Source organism: Ornithorhynchus anatinus, chromosome 19 (genome assembly GCF_004115215.2).
Source record: "Ornithorhynchus anatinus isolate Pmale09 chromosome 19, mOrnAna1.pri.v4, whole genome shotgun sequence".
NCBI classification, from domain to species: domain Eukaryota; kingdom Metazoa; phylum Chordata; class Mammalia; order Monotremata; family Ornithorhynchidae; genus Ornithorhynchus; species Ornithorhynchus anatinus.
In genome coordinates, this window is record NC_041746.1 from 29,201,119 (window position 1) to 29,223,062 (window position 21,944).

General features: G+C 39.5%; 1 pseudogene; it reads right to left on the reverse strand.

The window, feature by feature from the left end:
* Positions 1-14,039: 14,039 nt before the first annotated feature.
* LOC114805771 lies at positions 14,040-14,140 on the reverse strand (annotated as a pseudogene).
* Positions 14,141-21,944: the final 7,804 nt, after the last annotated feature.

Sequence of the window (21,944 nt, forward strand, 5' to 3'; positions counted from 1 at the left end):
TGGACACAGTCCCAGTCCTGCATAAGGCTCACAGACTTATGAGGGAACATTACCTAATTCCAAAGTTCTTTCCAAATTTTTGGAAAGTGATATATGAAGTGTTTGTCCTATCATTCATTATTTTTAACTCTATTGAATAATAATAATAATTTTATCTGAATTCAATACAGCTTATATTGTTTGGCATTTGGTGGGGGGATTTAAAAATTATTTTTACTTTTAAGAGAAGGCTTTCATAGGCTGTAGAATGGTAAATCGACCTATTTCATTGATTTATAGTTATAATCCTTCTAACAAGGTGTACTGTGCAAAATCTGTGTTTTGTAAGTGTCTCAGCACAGCATGAATCTCATCCCAGCAAGATCACCACATTGAAAAAGTTAATAAGGACCAATTGCCCAATCTGTAGGAATTGAAATTACAAGAAAAAGATTGCAAGGTGAGGCAGAATTTCAGTTGGGTAAATATAGATTATTTGGATTGTGAGAATAGATTGGTGTGAGAAAAAAAAACACAAAAAAACCAACCAAACTAAGATGATCCAGAGTTGGTATTTTATGAATGTTAAAAATAAAGGTGGGTTGTGGGAGTCTTTAAGATCTCTATGATGTAACTAATGCAGTTTTATCTGCAGAAAGCCATCAAGCAAGGAGAGATGAATTTAAATGCACAGTTTGTAGCTGAGGTTATTTAAAACTCTTCAAGGAAAAGGAAGGTTTGTATTTTCTCTTCTCTTTCATTACTGACTGCTACCTCCATTTTCTTTCCTTTTTGGAGAATATCATCTTGCCTGCGAAACCCAAAAGTCATACTTCTTACCATTGAAGTTACAATGCCTCTGACCAATATACTTAAGGTGCACAGAACACTCTGGAGGGAAAGACGGTATTGAATTTATAGGCCCCTGCTAGTTTTGACTTCTTGGCCTCCCCCACTCAAAATTCCTATTAATTTTTCATCCGCACTGGATATTTGGTTGTCCTCAAGTGTGAAAGTTGTATGAAGTATCTAAGGTAAAAAAAAATCAAAAAAATCCTCCACATAGAAAATTTACCTTAACAGCTGTGCGCAGGCTCAAGCTAGAAAAGTCTGGTTCTTGATTCCTTAGGATTAACTTAACATGAAATGGGATTTTTTTCTCTCTCATTTTTATGGTAAAATATCCTTTGTTGAATTTTTTTCCCTTCTATGGCCAGTGCTAAAGTTTCTCATGATTGCGGTGCTGTGGGTGAATTTTTCTGGGTACATAGCTAACAGTTAAAATAACAGTAACTGGGGTATTTGGTAAGCATTTAAGTATGTACCATGCACTGGGGAAGAAACAACAGTAAGGTGCAGACTCCATTTCACTTGGGGCTCTCAGAGGAGGAGGGAGAAGTACAAAACCCCATTTTGCAGATGAGAAAACTGAGGCATGCCCCAGGAAAGACTTGCTATCTTACTGTGGGTCAACAGTCAGCTGTGGAGCTCAAGAAGAGTTGGAGGGCTGTGGTTTAAGCTTTGCCCATCATTTTCATTTTCTCTGTGTTTTCTTTAGGTGGAGAAGATTTCAGACAAGGCTATTTGAATTGGAGCAATAAACATACCTAATGGAGTTTTAAATGGTATTTAAATGACGACAAAGTCGATCTCTGAACTCATTTAGCAAACAAATGACTACTACTAATGCTTTAGCTCCAAAGACCAAAGACTGCCGTATTGGGTAATGATCTTCCAGGGAAAAGTAATACAGGTCAGATAGAAAAATCCTCCTCTATATTGGTTAGCGACTTATGTTGTGCCTTAGCAGGGAACAATTACTAGGCAAGCACCCCAAATCCACCCCACTGCTCCTGTATTTCTCCATTTAGGAAGTGAGCAAGGGTTATAATTAATATTAAAGATGAGAAATTAAGGTTTGGGCTGGATGTTTCCCCCAACTCAAAAGCTTTAGAGTGGATTTTATGTACCTTTGTTATCTGAAAAATGGAAAGACACTATTGCCAGCATAATCCTTAGTAAATGGCGGTGAATCAATTAATCAATATTATTTATTAAGTGCCTTCTGTGTGCAGAGCACTGTACCAAGTACTTGGGAGAGTATAGTAGAAGACAACACAGTTGTACTCTTTGAGACTATAGTGCTCTGCATACTGTATGCACTCACTAAATAGAATGAATTTACCATCTAGCAGAAGATATACCTTCTTTGTTTTATAGATCTACCACTTCTTGCCAATCCTCAGCATGTGTTCCTCTGCTTGAAGTCTTTATATGGCTGAATTTCTCTCCTTTCTGCTCCAAATGTAATTCTTCAATTCTCGCTTTTTTTCGGGGTATTATATGTTGCAGGAGAGAAAATCATAGAAAAAGGATTGTCGCACTTCTCTTCAAACCCATTGTGGACTAAAACCTCAGGTATGAGTTCAATATTTCTGATTATTATGAGACTCAATATGCTCTTCTGTGAAAATAAGAGGTTTCCTGAGTATAAGTTCCTTTCTGTAGGTATCTGTGTATTCGAACCCCCATGTTGCTCTAAATGTAATTGAAACAACTTTTAGGAAAAACTGTTGTCAAGAGATTTATCAGAAATTATTGAAATAGATCCTGTCTACTTCACAGCCTATCCGGAAAAAAAGGCAGCTGAAATTATAATAAAACTGTGATATTGGTTAAATGCTTGTTCTCTGCCAAGCCCTGAACTGAGTCCTGTGGTAGGTACAAGGTAATTAAGTCAGACATAGGACAGGGACATGTGAAGCTCACAATCTGAGAGATAACAAGAATTGAATCTCCATTTGGCAGAAGAGGGAATTAAGGCCCAGAGAAGTTGTCACTTGCCCAAGGTGACAGCAGGCAAACCGGGGTCTCACAGCCCAATTTAAAGCATATCTGTATGGATTTCCTAATTTTACCTTCTCAAATAAAGGTTGTTTTGTGAAAACTTTAAGGTAGCATCAAAGTGCTTGTGGTTGAGTCTTCGGGATAACTGTGGAAGCAACTCTGTCTACTTGGAAATGATCGAAAACCCAAATGACTGAACATAACCAAGTCACATGTTTTCTCCAGCTCAGATAAACTATTCTTGATGTGAAGAGAACAAGTTAATGCTCCCAAAAGTTCTGTATAAATAAGAGTTATGTAATTATTAGGTGGATTTCAAGCAAAATAGAAGTACTTCACTTGAAATGCCAGTACAATATGCATGCAAACCTGATAATTTGTGAAAATTGTTTCAGCTTTACCTGAATTATTCAGACTGGATGTCTAGCCTGTTCTAAATTTATGTGATCATCATACACCCTTCCACTTTGGCTGAACTTAGAAGTGTAAATTTCTATCAGTTTAGAAGAACTTTGCTTAGATTTTTTAAAATGTATGTCTTTGTAAGAAAATCTCATAATATCTGTTTTCCTACCACCTTAAATAATAGGGGGAGTTGTTACCTAATGTAAGTATTGGTTTTTGAATTTAATATGGAATGAAGCAGGTGTTAACTTAGGCTAAATTGATTTCTTTATGTTAGCTCTAGTGCAGTTTCTGTACCTGCTTCAGGGAGATTTCTTACTTAGATTTGTTTTAGTGAATAGTCTGGTATGTTCCTGAATAACACTGCCAAAATACAAAATTCAAATATATTACTGTAGGAGTTATAAGAAGTTCTTTTGAAGGGGAAAAGAGAGAAAGACAACTGCTGATCATCTCATCTCAGATTAATTTCTAATTGCTCCATTTTCTATTCTCCATATTGCTACCCAGCACTGCCACACCAACTGAGCCCTTTGGGTTCTCATGTCTCAAATGTTAGTTCTTTAATACAGATCTTTATACTCTTACTTCTTCCCATGTGTAGTTTATTTTTGTTTCTGTCTACCCCTTTAGATTGAAAGCTCCTCAAGAGCTTGTGTCCCTGCCCTCAAAGAAAGTAGTCTCATTTTCACTATAGAGAAAGAAAAGATGGGTGAAAATAGATAATAGGCAGAGTGTGTGAATCAGCATCTACATAAAGGGCCAAGGATAGCCATATGGATGCAGGTTTTAAGGAGGCATTGGGATTCTGTGGCCTGAGATGGAGGAATTCAATCCAGGAAGGCTTCCTGGAAGAGTTGGCATTCTGAAGGGCATTGAAACTGGGAGAGTTTGGTGAATTTGAAGAGGGAAGGGGCCTCAGGAAAAGGGAAATTAAGTCAACACCAGGAAAATTTGATATTGTCGGGGTTGGGGTAAATTGCAATGCCATTGAGAATATGGGGGTGCCAGGATGGCCCCAGTGAACCTTCACCTTGAGGGTGTAATTCCTTACCCCTTGTAGGAGCACTGAGACAGCCTCCACAAAGCTGAGGAACATCCAGAAAGTTACAGCTGTTTCTGACCAAGAATTGTGTGAAGCAAGGTGAAGCCTAAAGCATGTTCCTTCCAAGCAGTGTTTCACTTAGACATTGTATTGCCTCTAATATTGACTATTGAATATTAGCTTGTTTTCATTGTGAATGCATGGTTTTCTCAGGGCTAAAAATGGTTGCTTTCCAAACTTTAATTTAAAGGCCTCTGTGAGCCTGCATCTGTGGCTTACCTGGTTCTCTTGTAATTACTGCTTATTTTGCATATTGTAGAAGCTAATGATAATGATAATAGTAGCAATTCTCACTGACAACTTAGAGCCAGATAGCAAAGTTTTTATTATAGAAATGTGATCATTTACTCTATATAGGTAATTAAATATAGAATATAATAGAATATGTTGTAATATGTGACATTTAATCCCATTTAAGCTTACCTTGAAAATGTCTTGATGATGAGACCCGTATATAGCCTCGTGGGAAAATTTAATTATTAGGACGTTCAGTAAATTTTCTGTCTATGTGATAAGCATTTTGTTCCATTTTGCAGGAATATCTGCATGTATAAAACAATGTTACTAACCACTTTGAATCATATGAATGTAGGCAAGGGAGACATTCACATAGAGTGCTTTGATAAATAAAATAATTCATACTGTAGTATTATGTGAGAAAATATTGCTTTCACAATGAGCTTTTGTCTTCAGTAACTTCACTGAAACTGCTGACTGAAATTGAGATGCCCTGGTGCGCAATCTTATCCCCTGTACTGATTTGCTGCTGTTTTACCTTGAGCAAATCACTTAATGTCATTAACTCCAAATGCAAATGGGCATCATAATACTACCAACCTACTCCACGGTTATGTCATTAGGATTGATGAGGGAATCTCTGAAAAGCACTTTTAGATCCTCAGATGAAAGGAGCTGTAATAGTATATTTGTTTTCCTCAAATTGTTTCTCTGTGTCCTCCAGAAATATAAGGAAAATCATTATAATGTTTTAAAAGGCCAGGCAAAATAGGAAATATTGGATTTTTAAAAGAAAATAATGGAGTTACTTTCATGATTATTTAAAAAGTCAAGAAGAGTCCTCAGTTTTGTGATGTTATCTTTTCAGTATTCACAGCAGAGAGGGGTAAATGGATTGTCCTGGACAGATTATTCCTTGCAGGTCAATACCTCTGAGCGACATTGGAAATCTCCTAGTGGAAAGGAGGACTCATTCTCCAATCTGTCAGTAATAATAATAATTATAACTGGTATTTCATAAGCACTTACCATGTGCCAGGCACTGTACTAAGGGCTGGGGTAGATACAAGCAAATTGGGTTGGACACTGTCCCTGTCCCATATGGGACTCACAGTCTTAATTCCCATTTTACGGGGTGAGATAACTGAGACCCAGAGAAGTGAAGTGACTTGCCCAAGGTCATGCAGCACACAAGTGGTGGAGCCGGGAGTAGTACCCAAGACTTTCTGATTCTCAGGCTGGGCCTCTAGCCATTACGCATGCTGCTTCTAGCATTTACTGACCAACTACGAAGGACAGAGTACTGTATTCTGTTCTTGGGAGAGTAGAGTAAAATTAGAGATGTGATTTCCTGCCAAGGAGCTTACAATCTAAAGTAAAATTATCTTTTATTGGTTTAACATGGCAGAAACAGGTTTAGAAAGACCCTGGCACTACTTGACATTCTGGTGTATTGAATTAATGGGATAAAAGGGAAGCATAATGGAGGATGAATTGTTGTTTCCAATTGCTGATCCTCCTTAATACATTTTATAGGAGGCTGATGATTCTGTTTTGATCTAAAACCCTCTTAGGAATGTTTTTTCTAATAAATTCACTAGATTATAAAAGTACTGTAACCTAGATTGTAAACTCCTTGAGGACAGGGATCATGGCTACTAACTTTATTTTATTCACCGACTGTACTCTTCCAAGAAAATAGAGAAGCAGCATGGCCTATTGGCAAGAGCATGGGCTTGGGAGTCACAAGACTTGGGTTCTAATCCTGGCTCTGCCACTTGTCTGCTGTGTGAACTTGGGCAATTCACTTCACTTCTCTGTGCCTAAGTTACCTCATCTTTAAAATGGGGATTAAGACTGAGAGCCCCATGCAGGACAACCTGATTACCTTGTGTCTACTCCAGGGCTTGGAAGAGTGCTTGGCCCAGTACTTGATGCATAGTAAGCATTTAAAAAATACTATTCTTCTTCTTCTTCTTAATAATAATAATCATAAAATTACCTGTACAAATTAGGTGTTCAGTAAATACCATTGCTTGATAAAGATAACTTTTTTGAAGACAGTTTTGTTCTAATAGCTAAAATTTCAGTTTTTAAAAATTAAAATGAGATGGCTACAGCTAATATTAGATCTGTTTATCATCCCTTCACCTGAGGGTATCCACTTAAAGTGTTTGGAGATTCATGAAGTGTTTGTAAATATTTCTGTTTCATAGATATGACTCCAGTAAAGACCCACAAGAACTAAGTAGTCCACAGAATTACAAATGCAGCGTAGTGCTTATTTACTATCATTACTATAATCTTGCAATCACTATGGAGCATAGTGTTCCCAGTCTGTTTACCGTTTTTAACAAAACAAAAATTGAGCGATGTATCCAGAATTCCCAAACCATATTCCAAGGTAGAATGAGAGGTATGAAAGAGCAACCTGAGGATTGAGATGTGTAACTGGGTTTTCTTCTCAAAGCCATTTGAAGAAGCATTGTTTTCAGATTTAAAAGAAGTATCACTCAGGGAACAGAATGGCTTCAGGCATTCTCTACAGGGTTCTTTTGCTCTTCTACAACTCTAGCTACTGGCTTTCAGGAATCTGCCTCTAACCTTGCTGTAATTATAGACACCTGTTCCTCAGGTATTGTTGAAGGACAACAAAAGAAGATACTGAGCAACAAGGTGTAATTTAAAAATTGTAAAAGTGAGTATATCACTGTATTGCTATTAAATTAGAGTTGTGACTATTGCCAGAAATAATCAATGCCTGGAAAATTATATTCTGGACCTGAAATGACGATGATGATGATAAAAATGAGGGTGTTTGGTCTTTACTGAAAATAACTAAATGATCATCAGATCAAGCATAGTCTGTAACCCACAAGAGACTTACAGTCCGAGAGATAGGAGAGCAGGTATCCTATTCTCCATTTTGCAGATGAGTAAACTGAGGCAGAGAGCAGTTATGTGCCATTTTCAGTGATATACAGCAAACTTGTGCCAGAGCTGGGATTAGAACCCGGGTCTCCTGATTTCCAGTCTGGGGACCTGTCAGTGCATTTTTGAAAATGAGATGTAAGGGCTTTTTGAATTGCTGGATGAAGAAAATATAAGGTAAGAGGAGAGGAGTAAGAAAGAGAATGGGTAGAGACCCCAAAGTTCTTGGATTTTCTGATGCTTTTTAATGCTTCATTTTTCTTGGGTTCTTTAAACAGAAGCATACCCCTTTGGGAATGGCTTCAGCAAATGATTTGCATATGAGTGGCAGCATAACAAACAAAAAATACTTCAAATTTACACTGAAGGTAAGAGGAAGTGTTCAGATAAGACAGCGGGGATTTCACTCTGTGTTTCCTAGAAACCTAAAAGACAGCTAGTGCTGTGAAATCCCCAAGAGATTCTTGTCTCAATACTCCTTCTTGAGCTGAGTGCCTTGCCCTCCAAAATAATAATAATTATGGTACTTGTTAAGTGTTTACTCTGTGCCAATGAAAGGACATCTATCCATATTTATATTTGCTTGGTATATGTATCGGATCCTGTAGTCTGGTTTGGGTTTGTGTTGTAAATGATTCTACTATTCTTTTGCCCAATATGTAATTATCTAATAATGTGTTAGGGGAGATGGGATAGCTATGCTCATAGAGCACCAATTCACAGACATTTAATTTTTGTTTTTAATAAGAGTCTGTGAAAGGGGAGCTCTCCCTCCGGAGAAGGGACTTAGTACTCACGTTTAAGTGAGACTCCGGGCCGGTCCTCTGAGCAGCAAATTAAATATTGTCTTCACTACAGGAGCACATCACCCTCCACAGCGACCCCTAGGAAACTCAATAAATCACAAGTGAAGAGTGAAACAACATTCTGTTGTTTCTTCAAGTGGCGATGTCAAGCTCTGACATGAATTTTCTAACTTAGTCCAAAAGGAAGACCCAAAGCCCTTGTCTCTGCTTCATGAGGACACTGAAGCAACCTCATCACAGTCAAATGATTTTGTTGATTCAGAGGAAGCTAACCACTGTTGGCCATTGTGCATGAAGCAGAAACTTCAGGATTTATGAGGTTTCCATGTGCCATCTGCCAGCTAGATGAGAGACTGCCTGGATTTGAGCTGCACATTTAATAATAATAATAATAATAATAATAACAGTATTCCTCCTCTAGTCTGTAAGTTTCTCCTCTAGTTTGTAAGCTCCTATGGGCATGGATCTTGTCTCCAAAGAAATAGTGTGGCTGAGTGGATAGAGCATGGGCTTGAGAGTCAGAGGACCTGGATTCTCTGCCACTTTTCTGCTGTGTGACCTTAGACAAGTCATTTCCTTCTCTGTGCCTCAGTTCTCTCATTTGCAAAATGAATATTCAATACCTTTCTCCCTCTTACTTAGATTTAGCTCCACGTGAGACCTGATTATCTTGTAACTGCCCAGTACTTAGTACAATTATTATCATATTAATATTGTGATTGCTACCTGCTATATTGTACTCTTCCAAGCACTTGGTACAGTGCTCTGCAAAAAGTGCTTAATAAATACTATTGATTGATTGATTAAGCACTTAATGTGGACCAAACACTCTACTAAATGCTAGGGTATATGCAGAACAGTTGTTGGACACAGTCCCCATCCCATGTGGGGAATTCATTCAATATTCATTCAATAGTATTTATTGAGCACTTACTATGTGCAGAGCACTGTACTAAGCGCTTGGGATGAACAAGTCGGCAACAGATAGAGACAGTCCCTGCCGTTTGACGGGCTTACAGTCTAATCGGGGGAGACGGACAGACAAGAACAATGGCAATAAATAGAGTCAAGGGGAAGAACATCTCGTAAAAACAATGGCAACTAAATAGAATCAAGGCAATGTACAATTCATTAACAAAATAAATAGGGTAAAGAAAATATATACAGTTGAGCGGACGAGTACAGTGCTGTGGGGGGAAGGGAGAGGTGGAAGAGCAGAGGGAAAAGGGGAAAATGAGGCTTTAGCTGCGGAGAGGTAAAGGGGGGATGGCAGAGGGAGTAGAGGGAGAAGAGCTCAGTCTGGGAACGCCTCTTGGAGGAGGTGAGTTTTAAGTAGGGTTTTGAAGAGGGAAAGAGAATCAATTTGGCGGAGGTGAGGAGGGAGGGCGTTCCAGGACCGCGGAAGGACGTGATCCAGGGGTCGACGGCGGGATAGGCGAGACCGAGGGACGGTGAGGAGGTGGGCGGCAGAGGAACGGAGCGGGCGGGGTGGGCGGTAGAAAGAGAGAAGGGAGGAGAGGTAGGAAGGGGCAAGGTGATGGAGAGCCTTGAAGCCTAGAGTGAGGAGTTTTTGTTTGGAGCGGAGGTTGATAGGCAACCACTGGAGTTGTTTAAGAAGGGGAGTGACATGCCCAGATCGTTTCTGCAGGCAGATGAGCCGGGCAGCGGAGTGAAGAATAGACCGGAGTGGGGCGAGAGAGGAGGAAGGGAGGTCAGAGAGAAGGCTGACACAGTAGTCTAGCTGGGATATAATGAGAGCCCATAACAGTAAAGTAGCCGTTTGGGTGGAGAGGAAAGGGTGGATCTTGGCGATATTGTAGAGGTGAAACCGGCAGGTCTTGGTAACGGATAGGATGTATGGGGTGAACGAGAGGGACGAGTCAAGGATGACACCGAGATTGCGGGCCCGAGAGACGGGAAGGATGGTCGTGCCATCCACGGTGATAGAGAAGTCTGGGAGAGGACCGGGTTTGGGAGGGAAGATGAGGAGCTCAGTCTTGCTCATGTTGAGTTTTAGGTGGCGGGCCGACATCCAGGTGGAGACATCCTGGAGGCAGGAGGAGATGCGAGCCTGAAGGGAGGGGGAGAGGACGGGCGGAGATGTAGATCTGCGTGTCATCTGCGTAGAGATGGTAGTCAAAGCTGTGAGAGCAAATGAGTTCACCGAGGGAATCACTGTCTAAGGTCATTTTTGTCAGTACTGTCCCAGTGCATGTGGAAATAGAGCACCATTATCCAGTTAGATAATGCTTTTTCCACAGTACATGTCGATCTGTCTAGAATGCAGTTTGGTGATAGAAGAAATAGTTGTGCACTGGTGGATGGTACTATTCTAGACATGAGTTCTAAGACACCATTTCTCCTTAGCACAAACTTGTTTGAGAACACAATGCTTGCATTATGGGAGAATTGACACTACTTGATCAAATTTAATATTTTAAGCCTTCTTTGGTAATGAATGCCCGGTTTAAAATATGTACTACCATTATGATAGATGAATAAAGCCAATATAAAATCTATTTAAAGTGGGTAAATCCAATCCCAAATGTCACATTTTACTGGGTGACATACATTTATCACTTCATTTCACAGTACAGTAAACAACTCATAAGTCACTGGCTAATTTGATTGACAACAGCCTTGGGCTTTCCTTAGTGCAAATCAGAACATGATTGCTAAGGCAAACTTCCATAGTAATTGGCACCACCAAAAAGGTGAAAACATATCCTTGAGTCTGTTTGGAAAGAGGAAGAAGGCAAAGGCAAAGGCAAACACTAAATTATCAGAATTTCTCATTTGAGTAAGTAACCTTTATAATAGTGTTCTCTAAATACTGAGTGCATTAAATTGAACATCTGCTTCCCAGCTGTAAGTATTGATATATCACCACATTTTTATAATCTTCTCCTTTAAATATATCGAAAGTTTTTAAGAGCTCTACTACCTCACTTTCTGACAATGCCTCGATTGTGAAAGATATAAAAATGTCAAAAATTATGTAGGCCATTTTATGCCCAGGATATTGTTTTTCAATTGAATTCAAAGACAGATGCCTATGGACAATTAAACCATTCTCCAATCACACCTTGTTCCAGCTGGGATCATAGAATTAAAAGGAAATAAGCCATCATGACTCACTTATTACCCAACTACCTCCAGTTTCCTGCACTACTGATAGGTACTTATTAAACAAATCTGTCAATGGAAAACATGTATTATCCACTGCTTCAACGTCTAAAGCTGGCTCTTTGATATTAAATTTGGTTTTTCTTTCCTTGTAATAATTCACATACTTTAGCAAATGGCTCCAAAAGATCCCATTAGATGGAGATTATGTTATCTAAAACTGACTAAACCCCATGTCAGGTCTTAGGGAGTTTAATCATAAAATACAACATCGAATCACTCTGTAGTGGAAAGAGAAACTTGCTCATCGAAATGAATGTAACCCAATATCTTGTCCAATAGAGGAAACATGGACTATGTTCTCCCCTTTGACAAAAAATTCCCAAATACGATGTTATCCCCTTACAATCCGCCTTTATCATTACTGTCACCATAGCAACTAAATAGCGCGGAGTTGTAACTTAAACAAGGGACTAAATAACACGAGTTTATGTACCCAGCATCATCAACATGTTTATAAGATACTCATTTTGAAATGCTCCAGTCATATCCACAAAGGACAGCTTTTTATTCTCTCTCTTGCTCCCTGTCCAAAACCATGGGTAATAAAAAGTATTTTGCCACATTCTAGTACTTTATGAAGAAACAGTGTTCAATCTAGGGCTTTACAACCCGATGGAAATATACACTCATCATTTTCCCTAGACACAACTCGGCACAGCTCACAAAGCTAATATAGGATGAAGGAAAGATTTATTGATTGATTGGTTTAATTTTATTAAGACACCAAAGGAACATGTGTGGCTTCCTTTTCTTTGCAACATAAGCAATTAGGAGAGCATAGCACATTAACGTGTAAAGTAGAAGAATAGTTTTGACCTCTAAGGAAACAGTTATCTAGTGAATAATAAATTCTTTAGCCAACAGAATCTTTTCGAAATTTGAAAGAGCCCTATTTTCTCAGGTTTAAATTTAAAGCAGTTCAGGTTATCAGCATACTTCTGATTAGTTGTCATGATTATGTCAGAGCATCTTTGTTACTCCATAGATATCCACTGAATATCTCCATTCTGATAAAGATGTTTTCTTCCCACCCATATTAGCTATTAAATGGAGTTTGCCCACTTGGGTAGCTGAAAACACTGTTTGTCGTTTTTACCTTGGAGATTTTATGTCTTTCCTGACCTTTGTAGGAAATCTATAGCTCTTTCTTGCAGGTGTTGTTTCTGTTTGCAACTCTGTCTCTTTCCTTCTTTGTTAGCAAGATTTTAATTTTGGCCTCATTTAGCCAGTCTCTCCCCAATGGCTGTCCCCCTCACATCTCTCTCATTTCCAGCACTTTTAATTATGCTTTAAGATGTCTTTGAAGGGCTTTCTCTGCTAGACTCATCTCTGCCCTAATTTAGTAATGTTTTCCAGCCAGGGTGTCAAGTACATAGCCCACAGGCAGGATGGAGCCTGGGTAAACTTCTCATTTAAATATTATGCTTAAATAATATAGAAGCAGCATAATGAGACTAATGAGAAGCAGCATGGCCTATTGGAAAGAGCGTGGGTCTGGAAATCAGGGGATCTGGGTTCTTATCACAGCCTTGCCATTTGTCTGTTGTTGTGGCCCGGGGTAAATCACTTGATTTCTCAGAGCCTCAGTTTCCATAGCTATAAAATGGGGATTAGATACCTATTCTCCTTCCCCATTAGAGTTTGAGGCCCATTTGAACTGGGACTGTGTCTGACCTAATTATCTTGTACCTACCCCAGGGTTTACTTAGTACAGTCTTCAACCAATAGTAGGAGCTTAATAAACACTACACTTATCATTTCATTACTGAGAATGATGATAGTGAATATGAAATGTAAGCATTCTGACATCTCCTATTGCATGCTGTGTCACATATTTGTATTACTGATCTAATGTGTCCAGAAGTTGTTAATCACCCTGATAATCAGATCAGTTTTCAAACCTATGACACTGTGTTTTTGTTTTTAAGCTTTAGGCTTAATTTCATGTTTGTAGGTTCACTGACAATAACTGCTATGTAACACTCAGCCAACACATGCTTTGGCTTTCTTAGTAAATTTTCTTGACCCTTAGGTATAAGGTCATCATTGGATGATATTCTTTTTGGTGGCAGAATTTTACTGATGACATTTTATCTCAGTGCAAGGTGTGACTGTTCTGGATTTTGAATAAACCATTTCTGGAAAACCCCCCACAAACCTTGGTGCTTGAATTTCATCCCTCAGTCAATCAATCATGTTGATCAAGTGTTTACTATGTGCAGAGCCTCATATCAATCAGTAGTTGAGAGCTCACTATGTACAGAGCTCTGTACTAAGCACTTGGGAGAGCGCAGTATAGCAGAATTAGCAGACATCCCCTGCCCATAACAAGCTTACAGGCTAAATGGGGAGACAGACACTAGTATGAATAAATAGGTAATTTCTAATGTATAATTTAAAGATATGTACATGAGTACTGTGGGGTTGGGGATGAAGCGAATATCAAGTCTCCAATGGTCATAGATTGAAGTGCATATATGACACAGAAGAGAGAGCTAGCTGGGAAAAAGAGGACTTAATCAGGGAAAGCCTTTTGGAGGAAAAATATGGAATGGTTTACAAATTTGCATTTCATCCTGCACAGGGGTCATGCTAATCTTTCTGTACCACTCCAATTTTAGTATATTTGCTGCCAAAGCAAGCCCAACATACTAAGTACTTGGGAGAGTACATTGTAACAGAGTTACTAGACACCTTCCCTGTCCACAAGGCGTTCACGGTCTGCAGGGGGAAGACAGTCATTAATAGAAAGAAATAAATTATGGAGATGTGCGTAAGTGTTGGGAGGCTTAAGATGAGATGAATGAAGTGCAAATGAAGTGAAAATCCAAGCTCAAGGGCGAAACAGAAGGGAGAGGAAATAGAGGAAATTAAAGTTTAGTCAGGGAAGACCCTCTTGGAGGAGATGTGTTTTTGATAGGGCCTTGAAAATGGGGAGATTAATGGTCTATTGGATATAAAAGGGGAGAGAGTTTCAGGCCAGAGGGAAGACTTGGGCAGGGGGTCGGTGATGAAGTAGATAAGATCATGATACAGTGAGTAGATTAGTATTAGAGGGGAAAACTGTGTTAACGGGGTTGTAGTAGGAAATCAGGGAGGTAAGGTAGGAAAAGCTGAGCTGATTGAGGGCTTTAAAGCTGATGGTCAGGAGTTTCAGTTTGATTTGGATACAGCACGGGCCTGGGAGTCAGAAGGTCATGGGTTTTTATCCTGGCTCTGCCACTTGTCTGCTGTATGGCCTTGGGCTAACCACTTCAATTCTCTGTGCCTCAGTGACTTCATCTGTAAAATGGGGATGAAGACTGTGAATCCTCTAAGTGACAGGGACTGTGTCCAACTCAATTTGCTTGTATCCACCCCAGCACTTAGTACAGTGCCTGGCACATAGTGCTTAACAAATACCAAAATTATTATTATTATTATTTGAAGGTGGATGGGCAAACACTGAAGTCTGTAGTCTAGTGGCGATGTAATTTTAGTAGGGTTTTCAAAGTGGGGTGAGTAGTAGAATGACAAATATGAAGTGTGAGGGAGTTTCAGGGCTTAGGGAGAATGTGACAGAGAGTCGGTGGTGGAATAGACAAGATTGAGATACAGAGATTAAGGTTAGTGTTAAAGTAGGCAACGCATGGGCCAAGTTAGGAGATCAGTGAGGTTAGGTGGGAGGGAATGCAGTAAAGGTGCTTAGAAGATGCTTTTTATTAATTGGAGCTGTTTGACTGAGGCAATTGCCATCTGAAAAAGTAGACCTTGTACCTTGATTGAACCCATTAATCATTTTTATGTCTTGCCAACAGTCTCTATTAATTTTGCTGGTCCAATTTCCTACTGTTATGCACACTTGAGAAGCAGCGAGGCCTAGTGGAAAGAGCATTAGCCTGGGAGTCGATGGATCTGGGTTCTAATCGTGGCTTGGCCATGTCTGCTATGTGACCTTGGGCAAGTCACTTAACTTCTCTGCACCTCAGTTACTTCATCTGTAAAATGGGGATTAAATTCTCCTCCCTCTTACTTAGACTGTGAGCCCTTTGTGGGACAGGAACTGTGTCCAATCTGATTAACTTGTATCTACCCCAGTGCTTAAAACAGTGCTTGGCACATAGGAAGTAGTTAACAAGTACCATAATTATTGTGGAATAGGAAAAAAATGGATAAATATGACTATCTTTTGTAATCTTTTAATTGAGGCCATGTCTGATTAAGCCCTCTTTTCCTCTGCTCCCACTTCTTTCTGTACTGTTTGAGCAATTTGATCTGTGACCTTTGGGCATTTGTTACTCTCCCTACCCTTAACCCCACAGCACTTAGGTGCATATCTTTAAATTAAATATTCTAAATTATTTATTTATATTGCCTGTCTCCCCTTCTAGACTGTGAGCACACTGTGGGCCAGGAATGTGTCTGCCAACTCTGATTATAGTAATAATACTAATAATAATGGTATTTGTTAAGTACTTACTATGTACCACGCATTGTTCTAAGCACTGGGGTATATACATGGAAATCAAGTTGTCCTTTGTGGGGCTTACAGTCTTAATCCCCATTTTACAGATGAGGTAACTGAGGCACAGAGAAGTTAAGTGGCTTGCCCAAGGTCACACAGACAAGTGGCAGAGCCAGGATTAGAACCCACGTCTCTGACTCATAAGCTTAGGCTCTTTCCACTAAGCCACGCTGTACTCCCCCAAGCTCTGAGTACAGTGCTCTGCACATAGTCAGCACTCAGTAAATACTATTGATTGATCAATTAAATAACTTTTGTAGATCTTAGATGGGGAGAAAAATAAGTCTCAACTTGCTTCGTCTAACCTAGTGGCTGATGGCTCTGAATTTCTGCAAGTTCAGATTTGGAGTTGATCTTTTGTCAGGAGAAATAAAAGCTACAGAAAGACACTTGAGGAAATTGCCCTTCCCCATGGAATGCTAGACCAAAGCTGTGGGTTGACAATATATTAAAGGTTCATCGTCTGCAAAAACTCTTAGAGTGAAACAGCCACTCAATAGGAAGCCTATTCTCATTAATCAGATTGCAATTATCCTGCAAGAGTAGATGAATGGAAAAGTTGATTCCAATCCCATCTGCCTAGTAGATGATTTTGCAGCAAACACAATACTGACAAATGGTGAGACATGTTTATTAGCGTGATAGTTTTCTTCATTTAACAGGCTGGGCAATCATTGTATTTCATCCTTTTTGTATGAAAAGTGGAAGTCCTTTATCTTTATCGTGTAATTACTTACCAGGGTTTCATTATGGAGGAATTTGTTTCTTAAACTCAGTTATTGCTTGATCAAATTATCATTGCAGTGAATTTCATTGTATAAACCAGGAAGTTTGATATTTACGATATTAAGTGCTTACTATGTGCCAAGCACAGTATTATATGTTGGGGTAGATCTAAATTAATCAGGTCAGACATAGTCTGTGTCCCATGCAGGGTTCACAGTCTAGAGGAGAGGGAGATAACATTAAAAAGGATGGGAGAGATTGAGATGGATGAGTTAAATGTTTTTCAGAAAATTAAAAAGAGAAGTGGAGGGAGAAATAGAATCCCAATATCAACTCCTGTTCCCCTTTCAATTGATGACATTTAAATATGTTGCCTGCCAACTTTGTTATAGTGTTTCTCCAAAGGGCTTAATACAGTGCTCTGCACATAGTAAGTGCTCAATATATCTTGTCTTATGCTGTTGTGTCATCTTCGACACATAGCGACTCCATGGACACATCTCTCCCAGAATACTCCACCTCCATCTGCAGTCTTTCTGGTGGTGTATCCAGAGAGTTTTCTTGGATACTAGTCTGGAAATGGTTTACCATTGTCTTCTTCCATGCAGTCGACTTGAGTCTCTGCCCTTGACTCTCTCCCGTGCCGTTGCTGCCCAGTTTAAATTATTTGCCCAGGTCTCATAGTTGACCAGTGGCAGAGCTGGGCCTTAAAGCCATTTCTCCTGACTCCCAGTCCCATACTCTTCCCAGGAGACAATACTGCTCTTCTATCACTGAAAACAGTGATTTATTAATTTTATTTCAGCCACCCTGTCTAGTAGCGAGAGATATAGCTGATGATACTTACATGAGCAATGTATAAATGCCTAAGGTTATATTCTTCAGTGCCAGAACATGAAATCATGAAATCCTTTTTGATAACTTTGGTTTCAAATTCTTCTGGTTTTCTTTTCTGCATCTTCATTTTGTTGCACAAAACCTTGATTCCTCACAGTTAGCCTACAATTTTCTTATTTGACATGCACCATCTCACCTGCTGCTCAGGAAATTACACAGTAGAACTCCTGAAGTCCCCTGACCCCTTATTAAAATCTACATTATCTCCCACCCATCAGTCACCAAGTGTCCCCTTCCTGTGGTGTCTTGATGTTCTATCTCAGTTCTGCATGTCAAATAAGTCACTTTAGTCCAATTAAATTCTCAATGGTGTGACATTTTGGACTGTTGGTGGAAGCAAGCAGGACTGAAATGGTATTCGAGTTATGCCATTTAACAGTGTGTATTGGCTTTAGATGCAAAGATCAGGTATGAATTGCAAACAGCAACAGCATGGCTATTTTCCTCTCTAAAAATGATCCTCTGACAGCACAGTGTTTCTTTGACTCATGTACCATAATTATTAGAGAAGAATTTGACTCCAGTGGTTAAAGTAGTGCTCTTGTGAACTAAAATAAGGAAGCTAGACTATTGACACTGCAACAGGTCTATTTCCTGATCAAAAATGTGGATTTGCTGCACCTTCAGTTTTCAAACTGTTTCTCATAAGGTCAACTATCTAGATATTATACTCTCCCAAGCACTTAGTACAGTGCTTTGCACACAGTGCTCAATAAATAGGATTGAATGAAAGAATGAGACAGGTTCTGCCCAGGGCCAACAAAGCAACATGAGGATTACTCTTGGTTATTTTCATTTTATTTCCTTCCATTACTTGAGATAAGATACTGGCTTTATCTACAAGAGCCTCTCCTTGAAATAAATATAATCAATCAGCCAGTGGTATTAAATTGAGAACTTACCGTGTGCAGAGCACTGTATTTAGAGCTTGGGAGAGTGCAGTAGAATAAGTAGGCATGAGCCAGTGACAGACCTTTTTTTTCTGTCAACGAATCAGTCAATGTGTGGTATTTGCTGAGCGCTTAATGAGTGTAGAGCACTGTATTAAGTGCTTGGGTGGGTACAGTATAAAAGGGTTGGTAGACAAGTTCCCTGCAGATGCTAGTAGCAGTCTGACAAACTCTGTGTTATCAATGAAATCCTGATGTGTCAACAGCTATTTCACTGGGAAGTAAGATGTTTTAGGGGAGATGGTTCAAAATTGCAGAAATGATATATGGGTTCTATCACATGGGGTGAAATGCATGGAAGCTGAGGAGAAAAATTTGCTATTACACCTCACGTGACTCTCTGACCTTTATCTGTAAAAGAATTAAAACAATTAAAATTAAACTTCTAAAACAGTGGGAGAAACTTTTCAGGGAAGTCCAAAAGGTATATATTTTCCAAAGGAGAAGGATTCAGAGCTTTTGTTAATAGGCATTATCTTTGTTAAGGAACAGTATGATCATATATTTCCGTCAAACTTTGCCACTTCCTCCCTTTCCCTTGGAAAGAAAAAGGAAGCCTGAAGACTTGCAAGTGGGAACTTTTCTCTTTTCGTATTGTTGATTCACATATCGTCTAGAGAAATTTGTGAAATACAACGGCCATCTCTTGCAAAGAGCAAAACAGGCATTCACTTGAAAACATGAATCAGATGCAACATGCTTCTTAATGATTCATCTTGAAGCATTCTGATTTTCAGCCCAAGAAAAGGGAGGTTTGAAGCAAGTGTGTCTATTCACAATTCATGGCCTCACCAAAAATGATTATACTGAGGTTGTTCAAGCTGTTGATTCTTTGCCCTAGAAGATAACTTTCTTGAACTTGACTCCTGATTGATCTAGAAGTATCCTTGATTGAAGCCTATTAACTAGTGGTTCTGATTCTTATCTCATACCATTTGGTCTAATCAGACTAAGGATTTACAAAGGTTTTGCTTGTATAGTTTTCTCCAGCAGGTGAACCCTATTGAAACAGAAAGGATGCTTTTATTTTAGTGATCTGGAGAGAAGGAACAGCATGGCCTAATGGAAAGAGCATGGGCCTCGGAGTCAGAGGGACCTGGGTTCCAATCCCAACTCCACCATTTGTCTGCTATGTGACCTTGGACAAGTAACTGAACTTCTCTGAGCCTCAGTTACCTCATCTGTGAAATGAGGGTTAATCAATCAATAGTATTTATTGAGTGCTTACTGTGTACACAGCACTGCACTGTTAGGAAAGGTACAATGCAACGAGTTGGTGGACATTTTCAATGCCCACAATGAGCTTAAAATCGAAATCATCATCATTAAGACTGTGACCCATGTAGCACATGGACTGTTTACAATCTAATTATCTTCTATCTACCTCTGTACTTAGTACAGTGCCTGGCACATAATATTTACTTAAAAAACATCTTAAAAAGTCAAAAAGAAACAAATCTTTTTTTGCCCTAGAGATAATTTCTCTTGTCAGTGGTACAGTCACTGATCTATGACTATGTAGTCAATAATTGGTCTCTTAATTATTATCATCAACAATCCCTGTGAGTTATTGTAATCAGAAAAAGCAGCTTTTATAGGACTGGTTTTTTCCTTCTATATGACACTTTCCTAGGACCTGTGTTTCTCAGCACTTCTTGAGGTAGCAGCAAGATAGGGAGGCAGGGCCCAAGGGAAGACAGGAAAACATGAAATGTGGTCCATCAATCAGGAAGGCATGCTGATGCCAGGGCCCAGGGAGCATTTAAAAGCATGTCTGGCGGTCCAAGCGTCAAAAGGATTATCCTTGACTTTTAATCCTTAATTTCATAGGACTTCTCAGTAGGAACGAAGTGTCTTCAGATGAAGAAAAAATGCAGAAACGTCCACCACAGCACATTCTTAATCTTGCTGACTAGAAACAAATATTTTCCCAGTTGTCTTAATAATGCTTGTTTCCCTTACAAGGCATTTTCCCCCTCAATCATTAGCTAATGTTGTGGGTTCTTACCAATTAATTTGTGATAAGGTCCTTCCAGGGACTCCAAAGGACAGGATTCTCTTCTTCTCATCAATGGAGAATGGTGACCAGCTGTTATATACCCCTCTGCCTAGGGCAAAAGGAAAGGAGGGTATAACTGGGAGAGGTTTTTCTTTTTTTATTTAATTGGTATTTGTTAGTGCTCACTATGTGCCAGTCACTGTATTAAGCACTGGGATAGATACAATAAAATGAGTTGGGGGTAGAACCTGTCCCAACTGGGGCTCACAGTCTTAATTTCCAGATGAGGTAACTGAGGCACAGAGAAGTAAAGTCACTTGCCCAAGCACTCACAGAAGACAAATGGTGGAGCTGGAATTAGAACCCAGGTCCTCTGACTCCCAGGCCTGTGGTTTTTCCTCTAGGCCATGCTGCTTCTTAACATTGGATTTGGGTTAAGGTCAAGGAAGAGGGTATTTCTGCTAAAATGTGTGAAATAACAGGATGGATTATTGGGGGAAATTATAGAATCTCCTTTCATAGAATAACAGCAACAAAATCCATCCTTTCCTCTCCATCCAAACTGCTACCACTTAATTCAAGCACTTATCGTATTTCACCTTGATTGTATCAGCCTCCTTGCTGACCTTCCTGCTTCCTGTCTCTCCCCATTCCAATCCATGCTTTACTCTGCTGTCAAGATCATTTTTCAGCAAAAACGTTCAGGCCATGTCTCCCCACTCTTCATGAACTAGTTGTTGCCCATCCACCTCCATATCAAACAGAAACTCCTTACCATCGACTTTAAAGTACTCAATCATCTTGCCCCCTCCTACCTCACCTGGCTACCCTCCTATTTCAACCCAGCCCAGCCACTTCACTCTTTTAATACCAACCTTCTGACTGTACCATGATCTCATCTATCTAGCCGCTGACCTCTCACCCGCTTCCTGCACCTGACCTGAAATGTCCTCTCTTCAAAGCCTTATTGAAGGCACATCTCCTCCAAGAGGCTTTCCCTGACTAAGCCCTCCTTTCCTATTCTCCCACTCATTTCTGCGTCACCTTGCCTTTCTCTCTTTATTCAACCCCCTCCCAGTCCTAAAGCACTTAAGTATATATCTGTAATTTTATTTTTTCATATGTATGTCTGTCTCCTCCACTAGTCTGTAAGCTCACTGTGGACAGAGAATTTGTCTGTTATGTTGAACTCTCCCAAGCACTTAGTACAGTGCTCTGACTCAGTAAGTGCTCAATAAATGCAATTGACTGTCTGACTAACTAAGGCTAGTATCTTGAGGTGGATTGAGCTAAATGCCCAAGTCTACATCCTAAATGTCTTGGAGTGCTTAGCTATTTTCTCAATTATATTTAACAATAGACTGAATCC